Source organism: Centrocercus urophasianus, unplaced genomic scaffold, assembly GCF_019232065.1.
Source record: "Centrocercus urophasianus isolate 14NV4802_14NV808 unplaced genomic scaffold, USGS_Curo_1.0 seq_16, whole genome shotgun sequence".
Classification (NCBI taxonomy): domain Eukaryota; kingdom Metazoa; phylum Chordata; class Aves; order Galliformes; family Phasianidae; genus Centrocercus; species Centrocercus urophasianus.
Window position 1 is genome coordinate 21,848,028 of NW_024884711.1, and position 22,951 is coordinate 21,870,978.

The following is a 22,951-nucleotide window of genomic DNA, read 5'->3' on the forward strand; positions in this document are numbered from 1 at the left end:
AGGTTTTGGGGGGAGAAACAGTCTGCAGAACTCCTCCTGTACATGACACTTTTTTTATTTTTCCCCTGCCCTCTCTCCCTTTTCCCCGCGTCGCACAGCTTGCGGTGGGGTCGAAGTTACCCAGCGGGGTACGCAGGTGCCGGTTCGGGCCGGGGCGTGCGGTGTCGGGCAGAGGAGCGGGGCGGCCGCAGCTGCATTGCGGATGGAGCCGGCGGCTCTCGGGAGGGGCGAGCGGCCGCGTGATGCGGGGGGGGGAGCGGTGAGTGCCCGCGGAAGGGAGCGTGGGCGGTGCGGGGCACCGGGGAGCGCGGAGCCTCCGCTCCGCCCTGCCACAGGAGGCGGGCAGGGAGAGAAGAAGGGGGCCCTGCGCGGAGCGGTGAGTGCGGGCTGAGCACGGGGCGAGCAGCGCTGCCTTTCCTCTGTGTCCTCGCATGCCCTCCCCACAGGGAGCATCGGCACCCGGAGCTGCCCTGCGAAGCCGGGCCGGGGGACGCGGTGACACAAGGCTGGCAGCAGAAAGGTGCGCGGAAGGGTGCGCGGGGCTCCGCGCGGCCGCCTGTCACCTGCGGCACTGGGACCGCGCCCGGCACACAGCAGTGCCCGCTGTGCCCAGTGCCGGGCTGCGGGAGCGCCGCACAGTGCCTTACGGGGCCCGGGAGCTCGGGGCTGTTATGCGGAACGGAACGAGTTTAAAAGCGGCCGTGGTTACTCTCTTGGGAGGGCGAAGCAAAAAAACGTGCCGCAAAGCCAGTTCTATAGAGAGCGAAGATACGCTGGGCACAGAAGTGGCTGAGAGGGCCGGCCGGGCGCTACCTAGCCAACCTCGTCTTTGGCAGTGAAACCGTCCCGTTGTCTTGTTAAAGCAAATAATTACTGTCTGAAGGACGCGAAGCAGTAAGCTCTTTTTTCAGATCGCTCCGTGCGTGCGCCAGGAGCCGGGCTGGAGTTGCTGTGTGTGTGCCAGCAGCGACTCAACCGCGTGCGCTTCGCCGGCCCGAGCGGAGTGCTGCTGCCTGCGCGCTGTCGGGGCGTGAGTGATGCGGGAGGAGCAGCGGGTGCGGGAGTGCGGAGATGGGGATAGGGATGGGTTCGTCCATCATGGAGAGGGATTGCTTCTGGAGCACTCTTAAACTACCCGAAGGAAAGTCAAGAACAAAGTAGAGTGGAAAAAAAACCTCTACCGCAGTTAACGCTGCTAGCATAGATGTGAGTTGATGGTGTTTTCTCTTAATAGCTTCTCGCCAAGTGCAGCATACGTCTGTGGAATGATGGAAACTTAAATAAAGGGTGTGGGTGTGGTTTTGAGGGGAGTGTGCACGGTTTGAGATGTAGCGCTGTGGCCGGGATGCTGGATTTTGAGTTACAGTTCTGCTGTGGCTGCGTTTAGCAATTGATGCGTCAGCACTGAGTTTGATGGAGCTGCACTGAAGAAAGTTATTTAAACAAACTCTTCCACTTCGTTATAAAATCTCCAGTTTTTGAAACCAGTCAATTCATCTCTTAGTTTGTAGGATAATGCTGTAAAATTACTTGCTGATGATGTGTATGTTAGAAGACTCATTCTGTTACTTCCTAATTTTAGGTGTCTTTTGTCAATGATTCTATTGAAAAATCCTTTTTTCTTCTTCTTTTTTTTTTTTTTTTCCTTTTCATTTTCCTAACAGATCTTGTGAACGGTGCCTAGGAGACATGGGGACAAAGGTCATCCAAGTTGCTTGAGAATGATGTGTTGAAACTCACTAGCAGGAGATGTTTGAGGGTCATGTTGTCCATGATTTGGTAGTCTTTTGACTATATTACTGATTAATATGTAGTAATTGTACATGATTTTGGTATTACTGATTATAAGTAATGCAGTTTTCTCTGGAGAGGTGGAACTTGACCTTGCCCAGATTTGTGGTCCTTGGATTGCTCCGAAGGTTAATATTTTAGATGGCTTATCTTTTTATGCTGAGGAGTTTAGGGCATCTTTAGCAATATCACAATATTCCTTGAGTTTTGTCATTTGTTTTACTGGGGAGTACAACACAGCAGAAATCCTAGCTGCGGTTGGGCACTTGATTCACATTTGTCTTCCCACACTGTACATTTATGATGGAAAACTGTCAGAGTAATCGTATTCTGTATACCATGTCAATGTACCATATAGTACAGTGGTTTTACATGGTGTTGCACATGGCCATAGGAATGGAGGAAAGGAACTGTGGTTACTTAAATTAGCTTTTCCATTAAAGCCATGTGAGAGCAGTAAAGTTTTTATTTTATCAGTGTCCTACTGAAATAGTAGCATGAATAGAGGAGAAAGGAATAACTTTAACCAGAGTTTGTATTTGATACTGTAAGTCTTGTGCTTTACATTTGTAGTAGCTCCTTTGGTAACTATTTGGTCAATGTCAGATGTTTTAAATTCCTTGGAACCTACCTTTCACTTACCTCTTTAAATTCTGGAAGTGCAAGTCACTGCTTTATTGCACTTAATCAATAGTTAATCAATGTATTCAAATTGCATTCAGAGTGTAATCAGAAAGAAAGCATTTTAATTTTAACAGCTGCAAAAGAGTGTTAAAATTAATTCGTATTTATAGCATAGTCACCTTCTCCAGCTTCTTTTCATTTGCATGAAAAGATGACAGTGTCTAATGGTATTAGGGACAGCTTGGATTTTTTTCCTTTAGTAACATGAAAAAAAAAAAAAAACAAACCCAAAAAACACCAAAACACCCACCTTTCTTCATTCATTTCTTAGTGCTTTCAACTTTTACCTGCCATTGCTGCCAACCAGGGTTAAGTCTGTGGTAAAGATGGTGCAGGAAAAGGTGCTAGTATGAACGTACATCATGATTTCAATGTGCTATTCTGGACTGTTCTGACACGAAAGTTATCCTCTCTTCCAGTAGTGAAGTTATTCATGAGATAAGTTTATTCGATATCTCCCCTGAGCTGTCGGCTTTACTTATCACAACTGCAGCCTGTCAGAACTGTGTCCTGTCCTTAGGCTGCTGCAGGCAAGGAGGATGCCCCAGTAATATCAGAGGTGGTTTTCAGCCTAATTCCATTTGCAGACCATTAAAAATGCTCCAGTGAAAGTATGCTTTTTTATTAGAAGGGAGGCAGGAAGGAGAGAAGCTACAATTTTCATGTTATAAGATGATGAAATTGAGGCCTTGGAAAGATGTTATGGTTAATTAGCTCTCATGTTCTTACCATATGTAAGTTTTGTTCTGTAACATAAATTTAGGGGGTTGTTTAGAAATAATAATAATAATAAAAAAGTAAAGTAAACACTCACCTGAGGATAAAGGGCATTTTTAGCACAAGAGCAACCTGAATAAAATTTACTTTCAAAAATTCACAGACCATTTCTCCATTAGATAAAGATTATCTCTTGTACAGAGGGGTTTGCATGTTTAGCAGTGGTATGGGCTCAGGGAAATGGTTGCATTTAGTTTCTGTCAAAGCTTGAAATGTCATGCCATGTAATGTACCAATCCAGTTCCCCTTCAATCTGTTTAAAATGTGTCTTCAGAAATCTTTGCTTTTGGCTCTTGCCAGAGATTAAGCCCTCTTGAGTGATTTCCCTTCTTCTATGTCAGGTTTAAGCTGCTTCTCTGTGCTAAATCCACACTGTATGCAGCCTGGCTCTATGTTGTTGTTTTTCCTCCAGGAACTCTCAAGTCAAGAGGGAGACGAATGTCTCTGCTGCCTCATGCCTTGGTCTGTGCTTGGGACTGACTGCCCACCTCTGCAGGACATAATGTACTCTTATCAGTTCCCTCTGAAATTGTGGAATATTTGAATTCTTTCCAAACAAATTGCTTTTGTAAGATGAATATTAAAAAATCTAAAGTTTAGATAATTCCTGATATTCTTTTTTTGCACTAAAATACCAAGGGCAGCTAGGAAAGTTTCCCCAAAAGTTTGCAGAGCTGAAACTCTGATATTAATAATTTTGAAAGAAAAAGCATCTTAAGCTTAGAAGAATTTTAATGGCTATAACAAAAATATAATTTTGTGGGGGTTTTTTTGGTCAGTTGCAATGAAACTGCTTGCATTTCAGGTAATAACACAAGCTGTTATATAGCTCCTACATTTTCATTAGACATAGAATCATCAAATGACTTAGGTTAGATGGGATCTTTGCCAACAACCTGATTAGGCTGACCAGGGCTTCATCCAGCCTGGCCTTGAACCCTTTCAGGGATGGGGCATCTACAGCTTCTCTGGGCAGCCTGTGCCTCAAAATCCTCTGAAAAATGTATTTCTAATGTTTAATCTGAATCTCCCCTCTTCTTGTGTAAAGCCATTACTCCTGGTACTATCACTACACTGCTTCAATAAAAAATCTCACCCCATTTCTCCTGTAGGTCCTTTTTATGGACTAGGAGGCTGTAATGAGGTCTGTGTGGAGCCTTTTCTTCTCCAGGTTGAACAAGCTCAGTGCCTTAAACTTTTCTGTGTAGGAGAGGTGCTCCAGCCCTCTGATCATCCTCATGGCCCTCCCCTGGACTCTGTCCAAAAGCTCCATGTCTTTCTTGTGCTGAGAGCCCTAGACATGGATGCAGTACTCTAGGTGGGATCTCACATGAGCAGAGCAGATGGGAACAATCACCTCACTCACCTTACTAACTACTTCTTGTGGTGCGGCCTGGGCTAGATCCAGTTTTGTTGTCTTTTTTACTACCTATACTGCTTCTTTTTCTGTTTGATTGCTAATATGATACTCTTATTTAGTATTGAAATTCCCTAGAGCAAGACAACAGAAAATTTAAACATAAGAGTTTTAATGCTAACACTTTTGATGTGTTGAGCTTCTTTGCATATAGTATTTATTACTATTGAAGTGTCTGTGAGTAATTTACAAAAATATTTGTGTGTATGTATTGTGAGTGGTATGACATTGTTCTTTACTGTGCTAAGACTTCTGGACAGTCATTCATGGAATGTTTAATATTAGTTTTGTCTAATAACATTAGAGCTAGGTTGTAGACTTATTTATTTAATTTAGGTTAATGTGCTTGAGGGGGAGAATGAATGCATGGTTATTGCCTCAAATAATTAACAATATGAGTTCTTAACTATGCAAAGTGTAAATTGTGTTATCTGTCTGAAATACAAACACTTCTGTTAAAATCCCTGATGTTGTAGGGAGGCAAATTTACTTTTTGTATAAAAAGAAATGAAAAATGTGTTGGTTGAAGTCACTAGATTTACTTTCAAAAACTATAAATTGTAGCTTATATTTATTAATCCCTCTTTGTGTGTGTCTGTGTCTGTTAAATCAAAGTGGGTTTTATTTGTGTTTTTTTTTAATTTCCAAAAAGGAAATGAAGGTGACCAGGAGCCTACCCTACATACGTCGATAAGTTTTGCCATAATGCTAACAATTACTTTGCTGTCTACGTAGGTTTTATATTCCTATTCTGAAGTTAGCCAATATAATACAAAATGTCAGAAATCTGTATTTTTCAAAATAAGCTTTATATGAATGCATTTCTGAGTTTTGTGATTTTGTTTAAAAATGTATTGGCTAAATCCTTTGAGAGTTTCTTACACTTTGCTTTCAGTGGGGCTTAGTCTAAGTGTAGTGGTTTTCACTCCTCCCTGTCTTCAAATTCAGTTGTCTCTAAGAGTGAGATGCATTCTCTGATTGCCTTTAGTGTATGTAAGATTGGATTCTAATAGTCCAATAACTGTGTAATTTTGTGTCGTTCCTCCAATTAGGTACAAGAAGATGAATCTCAAAATAATAGCAAACAAGTCAAACGTTTTGAGAAATCCACTATAGTGACTATGTGATTATGTGAGTTATTAGTTGCATGTAAATCTTCTTAAGGATGATGGATGGAAATCCCAGGTAGAAACAATGGTAACAATACACCTTTTGTGGTCTCTGAAATTAATTTAATAAATGTTTTGGAGTTTGACTAATATACATGTAATGACTTTTTTGTTTAGGTCAATGTAAAGCCTAATGTATCTTGGAGATTAGTATTGATCAGGTGAAGCCAAAATCAATCTTGGATTTTGAGGTTCATTATACTTGGAAATAGGATGCGGTACAGAAGTTACACACATGTTAGGTTGTAGTAGGCTTTTACAGTAATTACGGACGAATAAACTTTAAATTATCTGCAGCGTCTAAAAGTAAATAGAAAACCTGGTAAAAGATCAGTTATCTAAATAAACAATTAGTGAAACTCTGTATGTGTTTTCTTAGTTTGAAGGATATTCTTGAAATCGGTATTAGAGTTCCCTTTTGCTTCAGCAGGAGAGGAATTTTGTCCTCTCTGTTGAAATTCATGAGCTGATGCTGAGGAAAAGGCTAGCCGTTTTTGTTTAGATGTACTTCTTTTAAAATGGAAAGTTGTTTTCTGTCTTGGCATTTTTTCTTAGATGTTCTGGTCAAATTGAATTTCTGCAGCTGGAGAAGTACATGCATAGAGAAGGGGAAAGAGGTGAATTGCAATATAATGTACCCTTCAAATATTGCATGGTAAGCATAATCAATTTCACTGAAGGTGAACTACTGCCATTTGCTAGATAGGAAATGTCCAAACAGAACATGCACACATATATTTTAACAGTTGTTGTTGGTTTTTTTTCCTGATATAAAACATCTGGCCTGAGTACACATGTTAAAACAAACAGTTGGAAGTTCTGAAGATATTTGTTGAGAGCTTTCAACAGAAGTAATTATTTCTGAAAATCTGATTTTATCGTAATGTCTGTTCTGTGTAAAGTGAAATAGTGTAAACAGAGCTTTATCCAAGATTCTTTTGTAGAACAAATTGTTCTTTCCCCTCAGATTTTCATAGCGTGTTGTTAAAATAAATGAAGGTTGTACTATATGTTTTCTACTCAAAAGTAATATTTGTCTTCTGAGAACTTCAGGTGGTTCTCCATAAGAGACTGATATCAGTGTGATTCTACTTTGCTCTATCATTTGGCCTTTTATAAATATATAACAAAATGATTGATAGATTATGCATTTCTATTTATTAATGTTTATATATTTATAATTTTGATGATATCTGATTGGAAGTTCATATACACATGTGCATATACATCATGTTTGGGATGTCTTTGAAAATAAAAATTTAGATAAATGCAAACTGTTGCTACTAAAAATAATCTTCAAAGCTGCTCCTGTTGAAATTGACTATTAATAATGAGTTGTATCCCAGTTTATAACCTGAGACACCAAAGTGCAACAGTCAGAAGAAATTCCCAGGATATGAAAATCCTTTTACCAGAGCAGCTGCTCCTATGAGTAGACTTTTCCTGAATTTCTCATCATTTATCCTCACAGTAAATCTGCAGTATACGTATTAAGAAATTTGTCATATTTATACCTGTAATAACTCTTTAAAATGTATTAGCAGGGATTTTTAGAGAGAGGACTTGTAAATGCCTTCTTCTGCTGCACTGAAATCAGTACATCCAATGTTACTTTGGATTTAGATGAAGATGAGGACAAAAAACTGTCTTCAGAAAAAAATTGTTTAATAACCATAATTGAATTATTTTTGAAAATGCCTCAAAAAAGGTGATTTTTAGCTTCTAAATATTCCTCTTCTTACTTAAATGTTCTGGATTAATTTTGCAAAAGATTATTTTCCCATTAATGTTCCCAGGTGGAATAGCATTTAGGTCAATTGTACTAATTAGAAGAAATGTATCCAAAACTTATCTTAATGCTTGCCATTCTTCTTAAAATGCTTACAATTAAAATTAGGAATTGTTGTTCATTAGCCTCCTAAGACAGTGAAGCACTATAATGTTAATTAATAGTTTCAGAATGGAAGTGAAAGTGAAAGAAAAATGGTAAGGAAGGTTATACTTTCTGTTTTGTGTGTGTTTTATTTATTTATTTATGGAACTAATGCATGTTGGTTGGAAAAAGTAATCATTTTCTGTTGTGCTTGACCTTTGTATTAACACTTGTTAATTCCTACAGTTAACACTATAGGAATTAAGTTAAACACAGAAGGCCTATTCCTCTTTGAACTGCTTAATCATCCTTGAGGTGTGTGTATGTCATAGCAATTTCTTCAGAGTATGGACTTCAGATGATAATGTGTTTCATATATTAGTCCTCTCATGAAAAAAATATTATGAGAAGTGATGCAGCCATCTGATCTTTCATGCTTTTTTTGAAATTGTTGATGGGCCAGCTCAAAATGGGTCAGGCTTTTGCTGCAATCTGACTTTGAGTAACTTTGGAATCAGTATGAATCTTGACCTACATTTTTGAAGTGGGACTTCAGATACTGGGGTGAAGAAAATAAAGCTTTTTAAACCTTTATTTGTGTGTCTTTGGCCACTGATTTCATTTCATTCAAACAGTGCATATGTAAAATATGCATTTTATTTCTTCAATAGTCTTATTACTAAATGGAATTAATTATAATTTATATTTACTTAAGAGCAGCAGAGGAGGCTTAAATTGCATTTAGTTAAGTGCATATCCAAAAAGAGTGTGTTGTATGTCTGAAAATTATTTGCAAATAGGTTTAAATGCTTGGTTGCCTTTCAGTAATAGAATTGAATGTTTTTGAAGTAAATCCATCTTTTGCTTTTAAAAACTACATATCATTATATGACTAATACTCTTGTCATAAAGCACTGCTGCTTTAACTAGTATCTCAAGTCTCCTCCCATAGCAGTTTGCTTGAAGTCTGCCTCCAAATATGTTAGTAGGCTGCAGTTCAGAGAGAAAACAGGCAGATCTGGTTTGTGATCTCTTACAGTGTTAGCTATTTGTCAGATAATACTAAATTTGTCTGACATTAAGTCTGAATATTTTAGAGAAATTTAAGCTCATAAGCACTTAGGAAAAAATGAGGATTTTACTGTAGTAAAAGTGTGACTTCTGTGAGGCCTGTTGGTAATGCAGCTTGGTGTGTTGCTTCTATAACTGCTAACGTAGTGCTACTTTTCCAATTTTCTATCCTCTGAATACAGAAAAAGTTAATGAAAGGAGAAGAAATACTTGCCCTTAGTTGCTATAACTTCTGTTTTGCCAATGTACTTCATTGCTTTCCTTCCAAGTTTCTCCAGCTCTTTCATGATCATCTTGTACATCCCAATAACTCTTACCTTTCTAAGCCCACTATATAAAAGTATGGCATATCCTCAGTCTTTGTCCTATATTAGAACATCCAGCGATCCGAATGAGACAGTACTGCTCTCGATTTTTTGGCACAAGCTGACACCAGTATTTTGTTGTAATTCAAGGTTTTACATGTTGATCCAGTTAGACTTCACAAGCTTCCTGTAAACATGTGCATGGTCCACATAAATGAGGAAAATGGATGAGAACAAAAACTGAAGGGATGAAACCACTGACACTAAAGAGTATGGAAAGACTTTGATTAGACCGAGTCCTCTTGGACCACTTTTATGTACTTTTTGACTGTATCTTTTAAATTGCAGTGCTTTCTAGGCAAGCCTCTTCCAGTGGTCTGTGATTTTTGACCTATGACAAATATGGTTTTGTTTTTGTTTAGAGAAGTTTAATGGTATTGTGATACAGATTTTTATTATTATTATTGTTATTATTATTTTTGTGGGAGTCTGATTTGGTGAAGAAGCCAATTGTGGCATAAGGAAAGCCTCTTAGTTCTTTGACATGCATATAGCAATTTTATTGATCCAGCAGCCTGGTTAACTTGCCAAATCACTGGAAATAACCGTATTTGTCTAAAAAGAGCAAGCATTATACATAATTGTGCTACAAACGACTTTATATTGTGAATTTGTTTTATGAAAGGAGAAGAATTACTTGTGGAGATACTGGAATTAAAAATCTCCCACTTGAATACAGTGACTTTTGTCTGAATGGATGTATGAAAGTGTTACTGATGAAACAGAGGCTTTTTTCAATTACTTTTTATTCCAATTTTTGCTAAATAGAAAGTACAGACAACGAAGATAAACAGCACTTACTGTAATCATGTAAAAGTAAGATCAAGTTACTCAGATGGTATGATTAGAATCCATCTGTTGCTTAGCTTTCGTGATTTTTATTTAACTTTTGCCATCTCTGCTTGCTTGTTTCTCCTAAACAAAGTAACATATTCTCTCAGAAATGAAAGTGGAAAGCATGCTAATGAGAAGAAAATTCCTGTGAAAGAGGTTTACAGTGCAAAGTAAAACTGAGTTTCTTCTTCTAGGCTTCATCAACTGTTTGGAACAAATTCTACTTGAGGTTGCAGCTAAAACAAATATTTGACCAGTCTTGTCATAGGGCTTTGTCTTAACAGACTTCCAAAATAAATTAATAATTCAGAAAGATGTTAGAAATAATTTAAAAGACAGTTTTTAAGCAAACAGTCATTGGTTATCATTTTTGAAAAAGCAGTTCTCCAGTAGAAAATAATAGGCCACAATTAGAGAGGGAATTGCCTATTTTCAAGGTATGAAGCATAATTTTCACCTTCCATATTGTCAGTGTTCTTTTAACAAAGTGGCTTATATACTTTCAGTATTTAAATTTGGACTTGGACACTGAAGGATGTAAATAAGTGGAAGGAGTTAGGATGCAGCTCAGCATATCTGAAAAAGTGCAATGTGACCAGGTCCTGATAAATACCGTGCTGGGTAACTGAAGGTATATTCTTTGACATCCTCAGTACAATTAAAAAAAAAACTTTCCTCCTGAAAATCACTTAGAAGACAAAAAACTTCATTTCATGCTTTAAGAAAAGGAGCTCAATTTGGATCTTAGTGCTAATGCTTCTGCAGGGATTCATCTCATGTTTGAAGACTTTAATTTTTTTTTTTTTTTTTAAGACTACAGAGATATTTTCTAGTTTTTACAGTATAGGAAATAATAAGGGTCAGACCAGAAAATGGAAACTATTTTATTTTACTTTGAGCAGTTTGATAACCACTTTAATGACTTCTAAATCACTTACTGGACAGGTAACTTTTTGCAGTTCTCAGTATATTGCAAAATTTCCTTCAACTCTTGATATCCTGAAAATTTCAAGAAATGAATATGCATTCAGTACAAAGGAGTTTTTAATATGTTTAATGTTGTCCATTGGCTAGATTTCATTTTTTTTTTTTATTTGTTGCTAATATAAAAAATAAATATCTTGATTATACTGAAGTTAATAAAATGTAAAATCTAAAAATTTTTCCTCTTAGAAATGTTGGGGTATAGAAAAGAAATTGTAAGGGTATTTCTAGAGGAGCAGATGGAAGTTTTCTGAAACTTTGTGACACTGGCAAATAATTGATTCTTAAGAATGAATGTAAGAAACAGAGGTATCACCATGGGTCCTCTTGTTTGGAGGAGACTACTGGCTTCTAATAGTCAGCAGTTTTGTCTTCTCTAAGAATAGATTTCTGCTTGATCATCATGCTTAATGACTTACGCTTTACCAATATTTGTAATCCTCCTCTTTTGCATTTGACCTTCAGAGAATGTTGTGACAAAGGCACTTAACAATTTTGTGTAATTCAATGGACCTCTGTTCTTGGCTCTCTTTATGCATCTCTTATCCATGATGAAGATACTTTTTTTTAATTCACTATCTAACCTCTGATATTTTTATTTTCAGCATGCTGATAGGTGATTAAAAATTCAGCACAATACTACGCTGTATTCTATTAAATGTATAGAAGTTCTAAGGCATATTTTTTGAACATTTAACTTTCCTTCATTCATGTATTAATTCCTTATAACTGTAGCTATGTGCATATAGAATATGTGTTCTATAAATATATAATGTGAATGTACATACTTATGCTTCCGTATGGTATTTTCATCATTTTCTTTCTTCTATTGTAACATATATGTAATTGAGCTCTAGTAATAGTCCATTTATTTTTCCATGAATATAATACCATTTTACACACATGTATGTGTGTATACAGATGTGTACACACACATACAAGTGAATTCACATACTTCTATTTTCGGTCTTAGCATTACTAAAGCAGCATAGTCATATTTGGTATTAGCTTTGTTACCAACTTTTATATATCCTGTTTAATCCATTAGATTGGATCTTTCTGATCTAATTTTGTAGCTGTTCTTTTCAAAACTGTGACAGAATGGTAGAAGAGTTCATCCTGCTGTCACAGAATCTGTGGTTCATACTGAGATGCTTCGAAATAGCAGTTGGCGTCAAAAGTAATTTTTAATAGTCCTATTCCACCTGAACAAGATATGCAGAGCAGCTTCTTTACCTAGAGACAGAGTCTTTCTTGGGCTCTGGAATATGTTTACTTCTAGGAAGTTTAAACTCTGACTGCAATTTTAATCCCTACTTCATCAGGATGGAGCAGTCTTTCCTGATGAAGTATAATTTTGAAGTCTTGCAACAGAAGTTGCAAAAAGGAAAATATAATATTCTGCCCAACTCGGTAGAATTTGTATCTTTGCCTTTGACCCTGGTTCTGGGCACTCTCCCAAAGAAATAATTAACATGTTTTTTCTCATCATTCTTGAGATACCTCTCAGTGATGTGAGAACTGCAGATTGAGAATGTGTGTGTATTCATCAGAGGTGTAAGCGGTGCCGCTGAAATGTTTTGTTCCTAAGCTGCGCTGTATCAGTGAAGGTTTTGGCACGATCCACAGGAAGCTGAGTGCTCCCTTTGTGATTCCTCAGCGGGGGGCAGAGGAAGCTTTCTTTGTCATTCCTGTCCTAGTTTAATGAACCAAAGCAGGAGGGACTTGATGGCAGCAAAGGGCTTTTAGTGAGGGTGAACATTAGGCCTGGGTAAAAATTGTTTGTGTGCTATCGAGTGTTGTGATTGCAATATTTCGTCTAGCAGGTGCGTGCTCTGTTTGAGGGATCTGCCTTATTGTGTGTATGCAATATTAACACTGCTATTTTTCATGCATTCAAATATTCAGAGGATGCATCCATGTTTCGTACTGTGGCACCATTGATGGTTGTGTCTTTTGGTGTCCTTCCAAGCTTGAATTTATAAGCAATATTAAAATATGGCTGTTTGCCCTTGGTGAGTTAGGACATTCTTGCTTCTTGTTGTTGTGTGGTTGTTTTTCTTTTTTTCTTTTTTTTTTTTTTTTTTTCCTTTCAAAGAGCCTCTGTGTGCTGAGTACACTTGAGGAAAGGATTTGATCAACAGATTTAAGGAATGCTGGACTTTCCAAATAAACAAGAAAGTCTTGAACCAATTCTTTTCAGCTGAGAGGACATGTAAACAGAATAAATACAATAAAAGGAGAACAATGCCCTCTGTATTTATGTAAGCTAGAAGAGTTTTAAAAATGTGTTGAAATCTGAATGTCACTTTTCTTTCACAACATAGTTGGAGCTGATGAGAGACATATGAGATCGAGCCAGCATTACTCAGCCCTGCACTGCAGTGCTTCCAGCTGCAAGCCGTTGGAGATGAGAACTAGGTGGTTTATTTATTGTTACTGTTATTTCTGGGGGATCTATGTGCTTGTTGATACTCTGTTTTCATTTACTATGGCCACTTTTTGCAGTATTGATGATAATTAATTTGAACTAGAGCACATCTGCCTTTGATTTTAAAAAGAATGAACTGCGAAGCATTGGTTAGGCTTGTTTAAGTAACTACTTTGTTTCATACTGAGAAAAGTTGCTGCTTCGTAGGAGAGAAACCAAATGTTTGCATATTTCCAGAAATAGTCCCATTTACTGGGTGTGTTTTTTTTCTTATAGAGTTCCAATAAAAATAATACTGTCAAGACAGTCTGAAGAGTTTTAGTAACAGTGGAAATATGTATGCATGTTATCTATACTTGATTTTATCTTTTCTACCAGCAAAAACACTTGTGCTTCCTGGTGTGATTTCTGTTAACCAGCTTTTGTCAGGGCAGCACAGGTCCAAAAGCTCTTATAGGCAAATAGAAAGCCAAACATCTGTGGGGCTGAAGCTGTTGTTGGCATTTCTATTGTTGGCTGCAGAAGGAGCCAAGACTGAACCAGAAATGCTGCACTGTTGTCATGAGCACTATTTTCCTCGTAGCTTCTTATCTGAATTATGGGGAAAAGCAGAGAAGTTCAGGTGAGCTTTTGCTGCTTTGCTAGTTTGGGAATCCTGTTTATGTGCAAATAGTTTTTCCCAGTTGGTATGAAAATAAAATAATGAAGATGGAGAAATAAGAGTCTTTGAGCATTTCTCATGTAAGAGATAATTAGAAGATAAAACTATGGTAAATAATTTCAGTATTTATTAAATCACATTGAACTGAGGTTGTGAGGGGAGAATTTAACTTCTTTTTTCTGGAAAAGAATGGTGGTAATTTTACTGCATTTTTATTAACTCCACAGAAATAGGCTTGTACTCTTGCTGGTTTCAGACTTGTAAAAATGAACATGTTGCTTGAAGGTGTAATGTGGCATATCTTTAAAAGTCCCTTGTGGCACTTTGTGAATGAGATTAACATCCTGCCTTTGCTTTAATCCAACCAGAAGTTGTACAGAAAGTGCTGAGTGCTTGTTAAACTCTAAATGAGACCTGAGCTATTTTCCATCTGTAGGCTGTTCTTGCTACGTTTCCCTCCAGCTTGAATACAAAAAGGGTAAGAAGAACTAAAAATTAATTCTCTTCTGAAATTTTGTTATCTCATGTGATTGTCTGATTTCAAGTTAAGTACTGTGTGTCAAGTTTGCCAAATCAATCCATGCCTGGAATCTCGAAGAAGCCAGTGTTGCATTGCGGATCCCTCTTCAGACTCATTAACCAAGCCAAGAACCTTGCTGTGAAAAAATGTTTTCTTGGTTGTTTTTCATCATACCTCCTGATTTTTGGTGCTTTTTTGCCCCTCAGATCCCTGAGGTGTGATCTCAATGACATTTAATTGGCTCTCTGTGCCTCAGACCTCAAGTATGTGGGTAGCTGACTCCATTCTTCCCCTACCCTGCAATACCATGCCTTGCATCTTGGCCTGCTGGCATGGACTGTGATGGACTGAGAGTCCTGTCAGTGCTGCTGTCCTTAATTTTTTTTTTTTTTTTCAGGATTAAATCAGCTTAATTTGCTTTAAAATCACAGGAGAAGCATGCCATGAAATCTCTCTTTCTTAGAGTAATTTGCAACAGGCTAAATCTGTCACAGAGTGTTAGCTGCACACAGTCATGCTGTGGTGCTAAGAAAAGAGCAAATGAGAATAAACTGTTTTGAAAATGGTTTAGCTCCACAGTAAATCTGCTACATTACATAAATGAGATATTCAGGAATTAGGCTGCTCTCATCACTTTGAATCATCAAATGGCTTAAACTGAAAGGGATCTTAAGGATCATCCAGTTCTAACCCCCAGCCCTCACCTTGGTGCTCCTCCTTCTCATTACAAAGTAAAGATGTTGAAGAGACTGACCCCTGGGGGACACCACTCAACACTAGCTTCCACCTGGAGAAAGAACCATCAACTACAACTCTCTGGATGAGGCCATCCATTTAACTCCTTATCTACTGAATTTTCCATCCTTCAAAACCATCTCTCACCAACTTAAAGAATTCTAAATCCTAAAACTTCTAAAAATCTCAGATCTTTGACTCTTCTGCACCTGCAGTTAGTGATTTTGATGTACAAAATCACGTTTCATACATGTGTAAGGACTCTTGGCCTTTTGTAGTGGGAACCATGGAGTAGATGAAGTTAATATATGAAAATGATTGATTAATCTTTATAAATATACAGATGTTGCTGAGCCCTTAAAGTTATCTATGAAGATAGGCCCAGTCATAGTGTTTGGTTATGGTTATGCAAATATAGGAATAATGATAAAAAATGCTTATCTGTCTGCATCTAGCTCCATTATATCCAGTGCTTTTAACTAGATTCAGAATGAGATTGAGAGCTCCACCAAGAAAACTATGGGTTCTTTCAAATTATATGCTATGTGCTGACAGCAGCCATGTAGCCCTTAGTCTCCTTCCAGGTCTGTTTTCAAGTTCATTGCTCTGGAATCTGTTCCTTGTATGTCTTGGAGAAGACCACTACTTTGTATTCATCATAAAGAGATGGTGGTTTAGTTCCAAAGTGAAGTTGTGTGGATATTTCTCTTCTTGAGGAATATTCTCCTGATATTTTATACTCAGTGATAACTTAATAACTAAAATGTATGTTAATTGAACAAGTTCACACCAAAAGATTAATACAAATAACCTGTTATTTGTGTTTGGTAGGAAGAAGAATAGGAGAGGTTAGATTTGTAAGGCTGTGTTTTTATTTTTTTTTTAATCTAAATTAAATTGACATGATTCCAACATGGCAATTTGGGCTTTATTATTGAGCTTTCCATTTGTGGAAATCAGAGTCACACTTAATAAAACTCTGTGGGTCATCTTGTTTGCTTGTTTGTTTTTATAAGCTGTCAGCTGCTTTTATTATTATTTTTTTTTTTCCTTCTCTCCTTTTTTGTTATATTGTAATCTTTGAGAACTTTGTTAAGGCAATGTTCAAGGCTTTAGGAGGAGCTTTTTTGGTATTCTTTTAATGCTTTGTGGTGCATGTTTTCTGGTTCCGGAGACGTAAAAAGAATACTTGATAGAATGAATTGGGTTGGAAGGAGCCTTATGGATCATCTATCTAGTTCAAAGTCCTCTGTCATGGCTAGGGGCACCTTCCATTACAGCAGGTGGCCAAAGCACCACCAAACCTAGCACTGAACTCTTCCAGAGATGGGACACCCACAACTTCTCTAGGAAACCTGTTCTTTATCACCCTCATAGTGAAGGATTTCTTCCTTATATGTAATTTAACTCCACTCTCTTTTAAAGTCATTACCTGTAGTCCAATCACAACACTGATAAACAATTCTTCTTTCCATCTTTCTTTTGTGTCTCCTTTTGGTACTGAAATAATATTTTATAATGAACTTTTTTTTTTCTTTAAGTAAATGTCATTGTCACTGTGAAATACTAATGTGTTATTCTACTTCCTTAACAAATTGGAGAAATATCTCCTGGACATTTCTGTCTTTTAGTCTTGAAAATAACATCAAAGGGCAGCAAGTTTTTAACTCTGAACTTATTGGTAGGTAACTTAGGCATTCCTTTCAGTATAATAACAAATATCAGTGTAGCTTGTGAATTTCTGAAAAGAAATTTCATTATCATACCATCAAGGATATTATCAGCCATACTTAACAGTTACTGTTTATTTTGTCTAATGAAGCTTGATCCTAAAAGATTTATTATTTATTTATTTATTTAAATTAACTGCAAATTGATCTCTAATTTACTTATTTTTCAAATCTAACTATGTTAGTAAATGGAGCTCTGGTAGACAGTAGAATATTTAGTGTCCAGGCTTGGGGCCCCAAGTACATGATGGATGCAGAGCAGTTGGAGCAGATTAGAGGAGTGCCACAAAAATGATCATAGGGCTGCAGCACCTCTCCTGTGATGAGAGGTTGAGGGATTTGGGATTGTTTAAACTGGGGAAGGGAAGGCTTTGGGGAGAGCTCATTGCAATTTTTTTCAATGTTTGAAAGGAGCTTACAAGCTGGAGGGGGACTGACTTTTTACACAGGTAGATAGGGCAAGGTGGAATGGATTCAAACTGAAAGAGGGGATTTTTAGGTTAGGTGTTGGGAAGGAATTCTCCTTGTGCTCAGTAGAAAAATGATCTCCTGTTGAGATGACTCTGGACCCCTGGTGGAACTGCTTGGAGGGTTTTGGGCTTTGTACTTTGGAAAAAGAAGGTCTTTATCTTCGAGGCGTAAATGACAAGCTGATGTTGAGCCAGAGTCTTCAAAGGCGTGTTTCATTGGTCAGCTCTTGGGATGTGTGAGGTTTCTTTCCTTCACAAATAACAACAAACCAGATTAAAAGCCTGTACAAGGTGTTTGATAACCATCTGTAAAAGTTTCCGAGAGCTCTGTTAACTCTTAGTTGTGTGTTGAATTGTAACTTGGAGGACTACACAAAAAAATAAATTCAATCAATTTTTAAAGAAGGAACATTAAAATGCAAGTCTGTAATAACTTGAGAGCAGTCAGCTTTAACAATTGTTTCATTACTTAGACAAAAATTCTGCTTACTTTCACATTCAAGTTGTCTCTTTTTAGCAAGTTAAAAAAAATATATCTGAATTGATATAAAATCTTACAGGGATATTCAAAAATAATATCATTCAATCTTAAGTCTTCCTATAACTACCAAAAAGCTGAAATAATTTTGTGACAGGTTTTTTGATAAAATCTAAAAAAAACAAACAAATGAAAAAATTCAATGGAATGTAAGTACTCAACTGAATGGCTCTCCATATTGTTTGAATTCCCATTTTCTGACCATAATGTTGAGTCCATCAACAGACTCACAACTGTTAAGCATAGGTCATCAATAAGATGGCTGCTGTTACTTCAGAAGTGACAGTGTATGCTCACTCCTGACTGATCATGATTAGAATGCAGGCTGGGTAACTTCTCAAGGAAGTATCTTGTCCTACAAGTCCTCTTTTTAATTTGAAATATTTTTCTCTCAGAAGCAATGCAGTTTGAATATATAACTGATATTGGGAAATAGAAATTATACTTCAGTGCTTGTCACAATGGTTTTGCTGAAATTCCATTTACCGTCTATGGAGAATGATTCTTGCATAATAAATGAATTTAAAAAAACTGTCATTTATCTCTCAAAAACATTTAATTTGAATCTTTAAAAATGGGCCATGGCAAATAAATTTAATTAGGGCATTCTGTCCCAGAAAAGCTTCTTCTTGACTTTGAGGATCTGGAACAAAAGTTGTCATTAGATTGCAGCTGACTACAAGAGAGATGAGACAGCAGAATTTATTATTACTTTTTTTTTGTTCGACTGCTGTGTTTTCTAAAGTACATGGGCATGTCAGTTCAAAATATAGCATGTTATTATGTTAAACTTAGTGATGGAAAATTGGGTGACCATTGAATGCTAGCAGCATTGAATTATCTTGATTTTTGATTAATTTAGAGTAATGTTACTATTTTGTGTTGATTGTGTTGAACTTACTGGCTGTAGAGCATTACACTCAGTACATTCAGCCCTGTTCTGTGCTCACAGTGAATGATTTAATTATTGCATGTTGTTCAGTGCACATACTTGTGCTACTGAGTTATCAAGTGCAAGAAAAGAAATATTGGGTTCTTAACCACACAGAGCTTTTTGCCTTAATGAAAAAGAGTCCTCATTAGCCAAACTTATTTTTTTAATTAAAATCTTTACTAAAACTTCTGAATGATTGTAGCAGATTCTTAATATAGCAGTGCAATGGAATGTTTATAAGACAGCTTTATCTTTTAAGCTTTGAGATGAGGATGTTTTCTACCACTGGGCTTTGTGCAATGGCTAAGTCCAAAGCACGCAAACATAATTTGTCTTATGACCCTAATGCTTTTACATCTTCATGTTGACCCTAATGCTTTTACATCTTCATGTTGACGAGTGTGCGTACTTCTTAATTCCTTATTCTATGCCTTGCCTTGCTGTTACAGAATTCAATTGAAGATGAGCATTGTCTATGGCATTGTACTAATATGAACTTGTGAGGTTTTTTTATTACCTTTGTGCAGAGTGTTTCAGTCAAATTCAGGTATTTTTTGATCCTGTGATAAATATTCATCAGGGATGGTCTGTTTTGTTGCATTTATCTCAGGAATAACTTCATAAAGGTTGCTTCTACTTATAGCATGCTTGTTCAGCATGAAAACTTTTCAGTGGTGCTAGAGCAGAGTCTGTACCTGCAGTGTGTAACCCACTTTGGGTGTTCTTGCAGGAAGTTTCTTGACTGTGGCTGGTGATGTTGGGGGGGAAAAAAGAAGAGGTTTCATCTGGCAACACTGAACAGGGACTGGCACACTGCTCCCAGCTGAGATTGTTCTGGCAGCTTTCCCCAAATGTACAAAAGTAGCAAAGTTGAACTTAGTGACCACAGGCTTCCTTTGGTTTCACCATGTCTGATCCAAGCCGTCCCTTTCTGGACCCAGTCCTTTCTCTTCTCCCTGCTGATGTGCATTTTCGGGATTCCTCCTCGTCTCCTTGGTTGGATAGCCATGGATCTACATAGATAAACACATGTCCGAATGAAAAATGTTGCGGTTAACTGTGTTGCACTGTATTCCCCTCCCTGGAAGGCTGTCAGGTAACATGGCTACATGCATGATGTACTAAGCCTTAAATTGTTGGAAGGAGCTGCACTATGCATCTAGCTGTGGTATTTATTCCTTCCTTGACCAGTGTAGTGGAAGCATGGTAAAATTGAGTTTGATAGAATGCACATACAGAACTGGTTGCCAGTGGTTCAGTAATTCGAAACACTGTCATTCTATTGTCATTGCTTGACTACTGAGTGATAAGAAAGTTGATTTGGAATCCCCTGTTTGACATTCAATGTACTTGTCAACAGTCCTCAGTGAAATGCTTAAAATCATGTAGCATTGTGTGTAGATTGGCTTTGCACATTTGTAAATATAGGCAATCTGGCAGGTAATTCATAGTAAAGCAGAAGGATATTTTTATGGAAATGATGTTATTGTATATTTTTTTCTCATTATTTAAAATTTGATTTTAAATGCATATGAAGACTTTGTCTTCACTAATGGTTCCACTTACTGGAGAACTAATAGAAGAATATAGCTGTGCTCTAGGGCATTTGACAGTTGCCTGGAGTTTTCTATGCATTTCAGGGCATTTTGACAAGATAAGTCTAGGGCAGCAGCAATTGCTGTGACAAACTCATATCACGTTTATATATATGTTTCAGAATAGAGATAGATAGAATTTACAGTTTATACCTTTTTATTATCTCTATGAATATGAATTAATCGTTCAAGAGATCAATTTATTTTCCATTATCTCTGAACAGTTTGTGTTAATGTGTAATGTCTCACCTTATGTTGATGCAGATTATTAGGATGTGAATAAAGAATTGAAATTATAGTTATTCATATGAAATAAAAGAAAAAGCAGATAAATTTTGGAACACTGTTCTAGTAGTGATGATTTTATTTGAGATGCAATTTCACCCCAAAATTACTCATCCTATAGGCATGTCATAGCAAGTTGAGTAACGCTTTTTGCTGTCTCTGATTATAGCAAACTTCAAATAATAGGTGTTTTTTTTTTTGTTTGTTTGTTTTTTCAGAATGGCTTAGGAAGCTATTTACCTCTCTCACACCTCACATTTATTTTACATACTATGTTCAAATTAAAATCCCTAATTTTTAATGGATGTAGTGTCCTCAAGAGATTTAAAGTTGTATTTCTCAGACAGTACAAATTTCTCTATGAACCAAACTGTATGTCTATGGTTGTTCAGTCAGCAGTTGTTCAGTGCACTCAGCAGGATTGCATGGATACGGCAGAAATCAGAATTTGTTTAGTATTCTCTGTTAGCATACATTCTTTCTTTGAGAAGAGTAGACTAATGTATTATTCAATTTTTTCATGAAATCACAAGACTGTGTGTGATGAAAATGAACGTTGTTATTGTTTTCTTGGTTTTTTTTGTGTGTTTTTTTCCCTCACAAATGGTGAATTGTTTTTCAAGTCCTTTGTATGCCCAACAACAGCAAAAAAGCTCTCACTAGGAGAATTGATTTGGTTTGGATATGCTAATTCTGCAGACGGAGTAAGGCTGTACACTCATATTAATCAGTCAATTCTTGAAAAGATTTTCAGTAAAGTAAATACTCTAGTTTGAATACATGAGCAATACTAGGTGTGCATTACAATAGAAGAAAATTGCTATGGGCTATATTTGGTAAATGGGGACAATAAGCATTTCTAAGACTTCCCCAGGGAACAAAAAGCATGGCCTAAATTCTCATTCTGACAGAGAGAAAAAAAAATTAAAAATAATTCCTTTCATTTTAAGCTAATGTTAATTTTTCAAGACTTGGCTAGAACCTTCCTTCTTTTTAGCTGAAGAAACTTAAGATTACAGAATCACAGAATGGCCAGGGTTGTAAGGGATTTCAAGGATTGTGACTCTCCAACCCCCCTGCCACATGCAGGGCCACCAACCTCCCTATTTAATGCTAGACCAGGCTGCCCAGGGCACCATCCAATCTGGCCTTGAACACCTCCAGGGATGGGACATCCACAGCCTCTCTGGGCAGCCTGTTCCAGCACCTCACCACTCTCTCTGTAAAGAGCTTCCCCCATTGACCAACCTAAATCTTCCCTCCCTCAACTTAAAACCATTTCCCCTTGTCCTGCAAGTTTCACTGATATGTTCACATTTTATCACTGAAATTTCATACTACCAACATAAGAGTTTCAAACTGTTTTTAATTTATTGAATGCTATTTCAACCATATGGTTTTAGATGTCGACATCTATTTTTGTATTATTTTTATTTTGCCCTTATGGTATATACATCTATTCTTTCCTATGATATTTCTTGTAGAAGATTATAATTTAAGAATCTTAAACAAAATATGACTGTTGTCATGGAATGGCCACTTCAGAATTTATTTACTTGAAAAGTAGCTAAATATTTTGTGAGAGACTTTATATGTATCTAATATCACCACAGGCTTGTACTTTTGGATTCTTAATTAAATCAAATATGAGATTTGTTCTGTCTCTGCACTGAAAATGCCCACAATCCCTATGTAACGATGCATTCACCATATTTCAGCAAGTCTAGGGGCACACTTTCTTTCTCAAGTTGAGCTATACTCTACCAGCCTGACAGTAGTAAGAGAAAATATCCCTTGGGGAACATTTGTGTAGAGCTTTCTCTGGAAAGAGAGCAAACTTTAGGTTTCAGATAAAATTGAGAGCAAAGATACTCAAGAATGCCAAAAAAGGCCCTTGGAAACCTGATGTACTCTCTGGGAGACATTCTGGTCAGTCCTCTGTCAGGTCTGTGAGATGCTTATTTCATGGCTAAAGACTTGACCTAAATAAACAAGGTGAAGGTAAAAATTATATATTAGTGATATTTACAGTTGTGTATATATGTGTATGTGTAAGTGTATGTAATAGCTTGAGGTTCTCTGAATGT

The 22,951-nt window shown here is 37.0% G+C and overlaps 1 protein-coding gene across 5 annotated transcripts in view; it reads left to right on the top strand.

Annotated features, from left to right (window-relative positions):
* The first annotated feature begins 339 nt into the window (after positions 1–339).
* THSD7A (thrombospondin type 1 domain containing 7A) overlaps positions 340–22,951 on the top strand; it is a 254,779-nt gene continuing 232,167 nt past the window's right edge. For 4 of the 5 annotated variants that reach the window (XM_042817387.1, XM_042817391.1, XM_042817389.1 and 1 more), the window contains exon 1: positions 340–376. The gene's annotated coding sequence lies outside the window, so the exon portion shown is untranslated. Of the gene's footprint in view, positions 377–1,124; positions 1,207–22,951 lie in introns of those variants that run through there. The other variant, XM_042817388.1, reaches the window with a different exon arrangement.